Genomic DNA, 11,493 nt, shown 5'->3' on the forward strand with positions numbered 1-11,493 from the left:
GTTTGTCCTACGAGAATAGTTCTCTTATCCTAACCCAAACCCAGTGCATTACTGAGGTCACATTGGATTTGCTACCCTCAAACCTCCACATGCAGTGATCACAAAGAGTCTCTTGGACAACCGGTGTATTTTATTCTGTTGCAGAACTAATGCTATTCGCTCACTCACTCCGACAACTAACCGCGGTGGCTCTGCTCAGGAGGGTCACCTCCATCTGCAGAACCTTCCATCACTGTCTGTTTCTAGCTCTTAGACAAGCATTTCAGCTACTGCAAAGCCACTGTCCCCAGCCCACGCCGTGCCCATCCCTCATGGGCACGTGCTGCCCTTGCATTCTCACTGCTGATGTCCACGCCAGAAGAACAGTCAGTATTGGTGCCTTCGGGATGCAGCCAAAAGCACTGCATTTAACCTGCCAGCCTACTTTTTTAATCACACTAGATCTTTAAAACCAACCTCTTTTGGAACAACTAACGAGGAAACCAAGAAATAAAGGGTTCTCATGCCAGCACCCGCATCTTTCTTCTCTGTGGTCTGCAGCTGTCACACTTGTGTGGGTCAGGTCCACATTGCAGAGAGGGCCTGTAGCCTGCTCCACCCGGCTTCGCTGATAAGGAAACGGGAGCTGTTCCCTGTGGCCAGGGTTTCTCTCTGTGAGATTCTTGCTCTTGTTAAAAATAACATTGGACACAATCTTTTTGAAGTGGCATCTGGTGTGAATAAAACAGCAGTTGGTGACTGATGTTTAACATGGCGCTGTGGCGGCTTGGCTGGGGCCCATCTTGTTGGTGGCAGCATTCTTTTTACTGAAGGCTTGCCTCTGAGCACAGCAGCACGGTCCTCAGATGCCAGTCCTTGGGGGTGCTCGCGCACAGAAACTCAGGCACTGAGGCTTTCTGGGACCACCAGGCCCCTCCCAGGCACTCTTACTCCCTTTCTCGGTCGTCCCCAGGGTATCCTGGGCTGTGGGAAAAGGGCGGAGTATATTTTCAGTAGAATACATCACTTTTCGTTTCTTAGGAAAGTGTGGAGGCTTCCATCTGTACTGAGGAAAGAAACTGTGAGCCAATATCTATTCAGCAGATTGCACCAAAGCATTTTTCACATCAGGTTTATGAATAACTAAACTAACATTTGCTGCTACTGATGCTTTTCCATCAGAAGAGGCAGAAAGATAGAGTGGGCGAAGGGCTCTCACGTCACTAGCCTTCACAATCCATGGTCCAAACCAGAGTTAGCGGGTATGGAGAAATTAACTGAGAATTACCTTCCAGGAAAAGAAACCCAGTTAAGGTAAGTTGACACTTTTCCTAGATGTACATAACACAACAGCTTACTGTTTTGAAGTAACATCCTGTTTCACCAACTTACCCTAAAAGCGGCACTTTTGACTCTGTCGTGCAGAAGAGAAGCAGGCCTCAAACGAGTAGGGTGCAATTGGATTAGAAGGAGGCTACTTGGTCTCCATTTTATAGATGATTTGGGAGAATTCAATCCATCCTTATGAATTAGCGAGTAAGTCTATTTACAGATTTATTATAAATTAAAACACATAAACAAAAATTCATATACATCATAAAATGAGTGAAACTGTTTCCTCATTTCATTTTCCTATTATAGGAAAATGCAAGAGTTGAAAAGATAAACAAAACCATCAAAAATAATGAGGTGAACACTGCACCTGCTCAAATTTTTAAAAACTTAATGCTTGCCGATTTAATTTTTATTATAAAAGTATTACATGCACAGAGTTTCCGAAATTCAAATGCCATAAATGTTGCATGTGGAGAGCAAGATTATTCCAAACCCGCAGCCAGATTCACATGACCAGGCCCCAGAGAAAGCCATGGGTCATGATCCTTATGTCTCTTCCCAGAAATTTCCTCTACACAAACAGTCAGGGGTGGTTGTGTTGCATACTTGCACTTGTGTATTGTACACACACATACACATACATGATTTCCTTTCACAAATAAGAATTACAGTATTCGTAATGGTTTCTTTTTGGCATTTTTCACTTAACCGAGTTTTAAAATATTTTTTAATATCATCATACATATATCTACCTCAGTCTTTTTAACTGTTGCTTGATATTCTATTTACACATGTGCCATAATTTATATAACTGGACCCCTATTGATGCAGTTTTAAGTTGTTTTCATGTTTAAGTGGCATTTTTAAACACTTCTCTACATTTACTTCAAAATGTTGCTTCCTTATGTCCTCGGAAAAGAAATTAAACTTAATAGCACAGTGATTTTTTTTTATTCTAGAATGGATTTTTTTTTGCATTTAATATTGCTAAAATTGAGATGTATTATCTATTTTATTATGTCTAATAATTTAATTAGCAGTGTTTTTTTCATTTTCTTTCTCTGAGATCTGTAAAGTAACAGTGCATCTTACAATCAATAGGATGTTACATCCAAGAACACTAACAGTAGACACCCGTGTGAATTCGCAGCCCCTGTAAAACAGCAGATGCAGGTGTGAGGGTATTATTACCTCTTACTCCCAGGTAAGGACAACACCAAGGCAGGGTTCTGAGATGTGACCTACTGTACTGTTTTCCTCCTACACCTATAGGCCACGCCCCTCTCTTCATGGTCCCATTGCTGGTACCGGAAGTGGGGATATGAGGACTGAAGCTAGGGCTCAGGACAAATAGCACTGACCGTGGCTAGAGAGCATCAGGGCCGTCAGGAAGGGTTTGCACTCTGGCAGCCATCTGCATCCCCAGGAACAGGCACACAGCTCCCGCCCCCGGTTCCACTATTGGAGCAGGTCCCTGCACTGCTCAGAAGTTTTCAGACTTTAGGCCGATTTTGATGAATTCATGTCCCCAGACTCTTTGGTTAAGAGATTTTGCATTTAGATGTCAATTCTTTTTCCCAATGTTTTCATATCAGGAAGCCAGGTATGAGGTGGGTTTGGCAAATATCGTCATTCCTCTCCAACAGCTGGAGGTCACCCACGCAGGGCTCAATCACTTGAAAAGATTAGAAGAGTCACTCAGAGGGTCCAACGACCATGATACAATGCAGAGCTGCCTCAGAGTCCAGCTCTCTGATGACATCCACCATTACTAAATGTGTTTCCCTAAATCTAAATTTTCCTAGTAGGAGGTACAGAGGTGGAGACTGTTACTACTCCTGTTCTATAGAGGAAGAAACTGAGATTCAGAGGGTTGGAGCCATTAGTAAATGGAGAGTGGAAATTTAAACCCAACCAAATTCCTGCCTCTTAACCTCCCTGTCATTGGCCATGCTAATTCATCCTAATTCAGGGCTGAGACTTGACCACAGCCCTGAGTCCCCAAGGAAGACCTCCTCAGTGAATTACGAAACCCCAACACCCAAGCAGACAGAACTGGAAAAATTGATCAGATGTTAACTGATGGAACTAGAAATATTCAAATTAATGTTCTATCTACATGTCTGGGTTTAAAAACTTCATCATTGAAATTCATACCAAAGCTCCGCTAAGTGGGAATAATTTTTGAGTAATAGTGCAGGCACTGTGACTACTTGAGTTAAAATTCCTCACATGTTGACTTATTTCCAGTTAATAAGCAGAAGTAAAGGGTAAGCACCACCAGGATATTACAGGTTAAAAATCAACACAGGAGGGAAAATGGCAGCCTGAGCCTCCCGGTGGTTTCCGGTCCCTGAACAGAGACTAGCTAGAAAATGGGAGCATAAATACGTGCAACAGAAAGAACCGCAGTTCCAGCACTGAATGCCTGGCCGTCACTTCATGGTGCAGCAGCCACTTTGACAGTGCCCAAGCTGCAGTAAAAATGCTGCCACCATCACGTGGCCTAAGAGCGGCAGCTCTGTCTCATCTGCCCCACCCCCTCCCCACCACCATGGAGACACAACATGAGGAGGGTGACTCGGTGAACACGAGGCCTCTTGGGACCATAGCCCAGCTGGTTAGACAGTCTAGTGTAGTCCCAGATGCCAGAGAAGACCTAGAGTGCTTGAGTCCTCTGCCTTCCACTAGGCCTATAAGCATTAGTGCACCACCGGGTCCCAAATGTCACTGCTGATCCAGCGCTTTCGGGGTCCTAGAATGCACTTGTCACCTCATGGCTTTGCTCAAAGAAACCCCATGTCCCCTTCAGCCAGCTTCCCCAACTATTAATACTGGGCCACGTTTGCCTTATCATTTTCTCTATCACTACACATACACACACAGAGACACACATACAGACACACAGAGAGAGGTACGCACAGACACACAGACATACACAGAGAGGCATACACGCCAACACACAGACACAGAGAGGTACACAAATACACACTAATACACACACAGACACAGAGGTGTACACACACAGACACAGAGGCGTACACATACCACACACACACTGCAGTAGCTGTAAATTAGATGTGAGAAAAGTGTCTCAAGAGTGTTCTGCTTACTTATCAAATCTCAGGGCCTGGAACAGCACTCAACACTCAGGAGGCCTCTCTCAGCCTGGGCTGGACAGACACCCCTTATCCACCATAGCCAGGGCTATTCCTGTGATGTTAAGTTGCATGACTGTAGTGGGGTATCCCAGCACACATGCTGCTGCCATGCTTTAGCCAGATTTATTTCCAGTAAAACTTAGAGGTTCATAGTCTCTGACTTTGGTTCATAGTCTCTGACTTTGATTCATTGGCACAGTTTCAACTGTTAGCTACTTAGTCACTATATACACATATATAGAATAGTCAATAGACGTTTGTCATTGTGCTTTACTAGAAAAATAGTTGCTGTTAAAATGATACTTATCAATTATGATTAATAGCCAACATCAGAGCTGGCCTTACAAGTTCACTGCTATAGGAGCCACATGAGCTACTATAGTAGCCATCCACCCCAGGCTGCTGTCTGGTCCCTGGTGAGTGATGTAAGTGTCCAACAAAGGAACTGCAGAGTCCATTGGGAGAATTTGCCCTCCCCCCGCCCTCACACACTGATCTAGTGACTTCAGGGGTGCAGAGTTCCATACTGTCACCCCTGTAGGGGACACTGAGATGTGGGACCAGTAGCTATGGGGGATGGGAGTGGGGCACAGCTGGGCCACTGGGAAAAGCTCCTGAAGCAAGGACATCTTAACTAGGTCATGAAAGATACACAGGAGCTCGTCAGGGATGCAGCTGTTCCAGGTCAGCAAGCTCAGCGTGGGCAAAGCATGGATCTAGGAAAAGACAGAGCAAAGCCACAAAACAGAAGTCTGAGAGGGCAGAGCTCCAGGGAAATGGAGTAAGGCAGGGGAGAGAGCCTGGAGGAAGGTCCCGAGTGGGTGGGCAGTACCTGTGTGCAGCAGAGAGTGGCACTACCTGAAACTTGAGGCACACAGACCCGCAGTCCATCACACCTGGCAGCGACCTGCAGTGAGAACTGAAGCCTCCAAACAAGGCCCTTCCATGAGCATTTGCTGAGTGCCTGCCCTGGCCAGACCTTGCTCTCAGCCCTGGGGAAAAGTGGAGAACAAGATGAGTTTTCTGCCCATGTGGAGCCTAAAAGGGAAGCCAGCAAAACATACATGATGTGTCTGAAACTGCACTAGAATCTCAGAGAGTGATAAATGCTACAGCGACAGTTATCCCAGGTGGTGTACGGAGAGCACTATGAGTGGTGTTTTCGGGGAATGATCTCAGGAGAGGACATACAAAGCCCTGAGAGCAAACTGAGCTAAGCAGAGAGAGTAAGTTGAGTGAAGGCTCTAGAGTAGGAATCAGCTGGGAACATTCCATGGCCATTGCAGCTGGAGAATAGTATAAGATGGGGTCAGAGGGCCAGAGCAGGTGGTTAGGGTGTCCCTGAAAGGAGGCAGTATAAGATGGGGTCAGAGGGCCAGCCAGAGCAGGTGGTTAGGGTGTCCCTGAAAGGAGGGCATGAGCCCAGCTTACCGGCAATAGTGGACGTGACTCAGAGGATTATTGTTATGACATGGACGTTAAGAGCATACACTGCACGACTGTCCTGCAAACAATTCAGTGTCTATCCTAGGGCAGGATTGGCCCTGAGAGATCAGCAGGGGAGCAGAGATGGCCATAGGAGAAAGGCAGACTGAGTTAGAGGAGAAATGTTCAGTTCATAATGGTTGATAAACACAAATGACTTATCAAAAGAAGTTGTGCCATGTTTGTTCTCTTATCACAGTCCCAGTCTATTGTTCTGAATCTCATGCACTTCATACTGCCACTGGCTCATGGGCAAGGCCACCTTGGAAAGGCAAGGCTCATCTGAAAAAGAACTTGTGGTCTTAGCTAATACCCTATTCTTTGGCCTATAAATCTTAGAAAAGCATCCTGACCTTCTCTGGGAGTGAAAACATTTCTTAGGTGATTATGAAAGCATTTTGGAATGTTTCGAAACTCCACCCAGAGGCTGGTAGATAAAAGTTGCTCATAAGGTATACCTGGGCTCTCCTAGGCAGCTCGGAGCAATTCTGTAACCCTGAGTTTTCAGTGTTTATTAGTGGGATGCTGGACAATGTCTTGATAACACAATCAACTCTATAACTGGCTGACAAACTTACATGTGATGTGGAACACTGAGCTGGCTGGAAAAGGCAAACCAGATGAAGGATAAGTCTTATCCCTGTTAATGTAACATAAGAAGGACATACGACAAGCCAAACCAAGCACATGGCCCCTTTTGTGTCACTCTCATCATGAAAGCACGCCACTGAGCTTCCCAGAACAGACAGATCTTCAGCATCAAAACCATGGCTTGGAGCGTGTGGAAGGTGGTGTCCAGTTACCCACAGACTGATGACAGAGTAATGGAGGAAAATGGACATCGAGCTTCATGTACTCTCCAATTCTTCCAAATTTGCCTCCTAACAAGACAGGGGGTTGATGGGAATTTGATGCCAGCAAAATTTTTCATCTTTCTATTTAAACTGTGGGGCTCAGGAGCCTGCTGGCAAGGTACGTGAAGTGGCGGATGAGCTCATACTCATACATGGCTGATCCTCATGGCCTTTTTTCAGACATCAGAATGTTCTCAAAGCACATTGTCAGTGTAGCTATTTCAGTCATCTGAATGACTCAACCTGAGAAGTCATAAAGATGATTGAAATGACCAAGTGAGCAAATGACTCTGAGCTCGGTAGCCAGCAATGTGACTAGGCAGGTCCAAAAACTCCCTTGTCTCTACCTGGGATCAGGTGAGGCTGCTTTCAGGCTCTTCCTAGACCCCAAAGGCTCCCATGTGGCATGAGGATGGCAGACTCCGGTGTTGAATTCATTTGTCACGGCTGTTGTGTAACCCCTCCCCATTTAGCTGAGATCTTTGTGTGTAACAATCAGTGTAAGAAGCCCATTGATAAAAGTAAATGATGATGCAGGAGGCCATCGACACGTTGCTTAGTTACAGGTGTATTAATTTAGTCAAGAAACACTTACTGAGAATCTACCATGTCCCAGGCACTGAACTATGTGTTTCCATCCTGTGTGAAGACCCTCACGTGATATAGCAGAGATGGATATTTAAGTAATTTGACCAAGAATTCAGTATGACTGTGATGAGTGCCACAAAAGAAAAGTTCCGAGGGCAGGAAGACTTACTCCAAGAGGGGTCAAGAAGGAACCTCTTCAGCGGTGGCATTCATGTGAGACCTCACTAAGGAAAGAGGATGAAGGGAGGTCCCCATTCCTCATTGCAGAAGGAAAGAAGAGCACATGGAAAGAGCGAGGGCAGGCTGGCTGGGCTGAGGCACAATAAATGAGAAGGAGTTGACACAAATTGAGGCTGGGCTCCTGTGGGCCTCACTGGCAGGAGTTCGCACTCAATTCTAAAAACAGTGGGAAGCCACTGTCTGGATACAACTTTCACTGGTGTGATGCAGAGAGAGTAGCCCAGCGAGAGAAGAGCCAGAGCAAGCAGAGAGGGGTTTGTGAGTGTCATCAGCAAGGGTGGCATCAATGCTGCAAAAACAGATTCCTCCCATCCTCAGGGCCTAAGATTGCAGAACTCTGCCACGAGTGGCTGTGGGGTGTGATGGCCAACGATGACTCCCATGTTTCCAGGATTGGGAAGTGACATCTGCCAAAGCAGAGGAAACAGGAGTTGAGATTCGAGAGCGAGAGGAGATAAGTTCAGCTACAATGTGATGTGCCAGTCACTGAGATGTGGGCAGTTCCCAAGGGCATTGCCCATGATGCTCCATGAAGCCGGACACCAACGACATCTTGGTTCTGGACTTAGTCAGCCCTGTGATCTCCAAGTCTCTGAATGTCTTCACGATTGGATTTCTCACACGTGGAAGGGGTCACAACACAACAACCCTTAAGAGATAACAAGGTAAAATAAGCTAGTGTACGGCTTAGCAGAGCTCACCAGTAAGCACTAGAAAAGCACTCAGAGAAATGAATGATGGAGCACCATGGTAAGTTCCACTGAGTCGACTCAGAGATGCCCACTGTCTTACGTGCTTCTGGGAAATAAAAAATGTCTCAGCCAATCAAGCTACTCACCAGGCTAAGATGCTGCTGATCACAACGCTCATCTTATTTCAGAGCTGTAAAATGTGACAACTCTCAGATGATGAAGCACCGGCACTGATCATGGCTCTCCCCCAACACCCCAGCACTCAGCAACAGGGACTGGCCACCACTTCCTCACCATCCCTATGGGGTCCTGGGAGAAGTGTCTTTCAGGCTGCTTTTGAAAGTTTAAGAGAGAAATGTCGAGGGCTTCGGAGAAAGCCCCTGAAATGCTTTGGCAAGGACCACTGGGTCCCCGGTGTTGGCTGCTGACAACTTGCCTTCTCAAGGACAAGGAGGTCTCTGGTGACCTGGCATGGAAACCTGATCAAAGAGAGAGAGGACATTCTGTGGACCACTTGATGGGTCAGGGACAGTGGGAGGTTCGACGATGATGAAGGCGCCACAGATGGGTGTGGTGTGAGATCATCATCCCCAAGTACTGCATGACGCACCAAAGGCTGACCCAGTCACACCAAAATCGGGCTGCTCCTTTGTTTCCCCTGACCCCTGACTCTGGTCCAGAGCATGTGGGTGGCCCAGGTGGGCTTATCAGCTGTGAGAACACAACCTGGCACCCTCCAGGGTGCTCTTGACCTTCCCGCTGGTTCTCAGTAAACAGGCAAGACTCTCAGAGTTCTTGGTGCTGGAGGGCACCCTTGGGTCTTGAGATTTTTATGCAGCTTTTATTCCGAGGCCATGCTGGCTTGCACGACATCGTGGCTTATGAATGGACTCAGGTTTTGGTTTTATTTTAGAAGACTAATGTACCACGCTGGTTCTCCAAATCCACAGTTGTCTAAGGTTGGGAAAGATCTCAATCTATCCCCGTGGTTCTCAAAGTATAGTCCCTGGGCCAGCAGCATCAACCACTCAGGGAACTTATTGGAGATGCAAGTTCTTGGCCCCTCGCAGACAGACTGTATCAGAAACTCTGGTGGGGCCAGAATTGTGCTGGGTTTTAACAAGTACTCTCAGTGTTCTAAAGTCTCCTAGTATCTGGGAGTAACTAACGTAGCCACTTTTTGCATGAATTCACTACATCAAGGTGAATTTAGGGGTCTTGGGGAAGATGAAGAGGTAGTAATCCGAGGTTATGTTTTCTAGTCTCTCGAAATTCTCCATACTGGGATCCATTCCCAGGCACTGGGTGACTGCATGGGCTCACCCAAGGGGTAAGGTCAGATTGCCATGTGGTGAATCAGCCACGTCCTGTAGGGATGAGGCCATCGAGGGGGTGAGCTGCTGGTGCCCCCACATCACTCTAGTGCACAAGAAACAGCTTTTTAAAAGGATATTTGTGTGTGGATACTAAAAATAGAACTCTCTTTTCTGAAAAAATGCATAAAAGTACAAAAAGAAAAAAATATTGGTATGTTTCCTTCCAACCCGTTTTCCAACTGCGTGTGTCTACACATCCTCTTAAAAACAAAGTCTACATACAGCTCTGCAGCTTGTGCTTCTAACCTTACATCATGCACTCTTCCCTGTACCAGATTATTTTCCCATAAATATGGATTTGCTGTTATTAACCAGCCTAGTGTTAGACATTTAAGATGTTTCCAATTTTTTAACATCATAAAGAGCACTGTGAAGACTTTCCATGCATTACACAATCTTTGCTTTACGTCCTGATCATCTCCTTGGAATAAATACCTAGAATACGTAAAGGCTAGGCTATAATTCTGGGTGCATCTCGACAAAATCTCCATCTGGAAAGGTTTGCCCAACCAGGGAGAACAGTGTAGCCGGCAGATGCGCACCCCTTGGTGCCAGGCCGCTCAGGAAAAGAACTGCTCGGCCAAGAAGCTGGGCGGAGAAACCTCATCAGATATCAGAGGCCTCACCCTTAAGAGACCTGCGAGGTCACTAGGGTGAAGGAATCATGAAGGCCTTGCTGATAAGCGTCTCACGAGAATAGAGCTACGTCGGCAAGGGCTCAGGCCTCCTTCTGCCTCAGGGTTCCTCTGGAGCTTGTTCAAAGGGGTTCAGGAAGGCAGGTGCCAGTGGTGCCCCAGCTCTCTTCCCCTCCACTCTATAGCAAAGCCCACTCTCTTCTGCTCCAGGGTCCACTGCCCACCACCCAGGTGTTCCTGCCCCAAGGACCCCCACTCCAAAGCTGAGTCCCCTCGTACCCACCCAAAGTTGGCAGTCTTACTAATTGTTCTCAGAGGTTTGGTTTGGGACTGAGTCAGGATATAATTATGATGTAACTTCATTTCTCATACATAAAGTTAGAGATATAAACAGATCTGCCCAGAATATAAATTCTTCTTGCTTACTTTTCCTTCACTTATACAAGTATATGTCTATTATAAAAAAATTAAGTATCTTATACATGCAAAGCAGATTTCCAAACTGCTTTCACAAAACTATTTAACATCAACTTTCGAAAGCCCTCAGGAGAATTAGGTGAGAAATAATTGCTGTTTAACAGAAAAGAAAGTAGTGACCCAGAGAGGTGATGGGCATCCCTGACATCTCCAAGTTATTGGTGGAGATGCACTAGAATCCAAGTCTCTTGGCTCCCAGCTTCTGTTTTTCCTCCTGACTTCTTGAGTATTTAAAATGGAGTTGTTCTATAAGAAATTTTCTATGGAGTCACCTTGGAGAAAATGGTGATAATATCTATGACAATTATTTTTTTCCCTAAGTGACAAGATTTGTAGCAGTAAGATGCCTGTTGATGCCCAAGCCCTGAAAAAGAAAGTCAGTAGGGTGACTTGTGATCCAGCTGTTCGTGCCATCCTCGGCAGCCTGCTCCTCTACGTCACCGACCATGAAGATGGGCCCCAGGGGCCACCTCCCACCAAGAGGGCAGAGGGCAGAGACAGTCAGGCAAGCCAAAAGGCTGAGCTTCAAGATGCCAACCGAAGGCCCACACGCTTTCAACTCCTGCAGGCCAAGTTCATGGGTACCGGCCGTGAGCCTTATCTCAAAAAGACCCGGGAAGTAGGAAGGCTGATCTTCAAGGACAAGCAAGGCCCAGGCAGGAGCTTGGTGA

The sequence above is a fragment of the Pteropus alecto genome, unplaced genomic scaffold (genome assembly GCF_000325575.1).
Source record: "Pteropus alecto unplaced genomic scaffold, ASM32557v1 scaffold13, whole genome shotgun sequence".
NCBI lineage: Eukaryota > Metazoa > Chordata > Mammalia > Chiroptera > Pteropodidae > Pteropus > Pteropus alecto.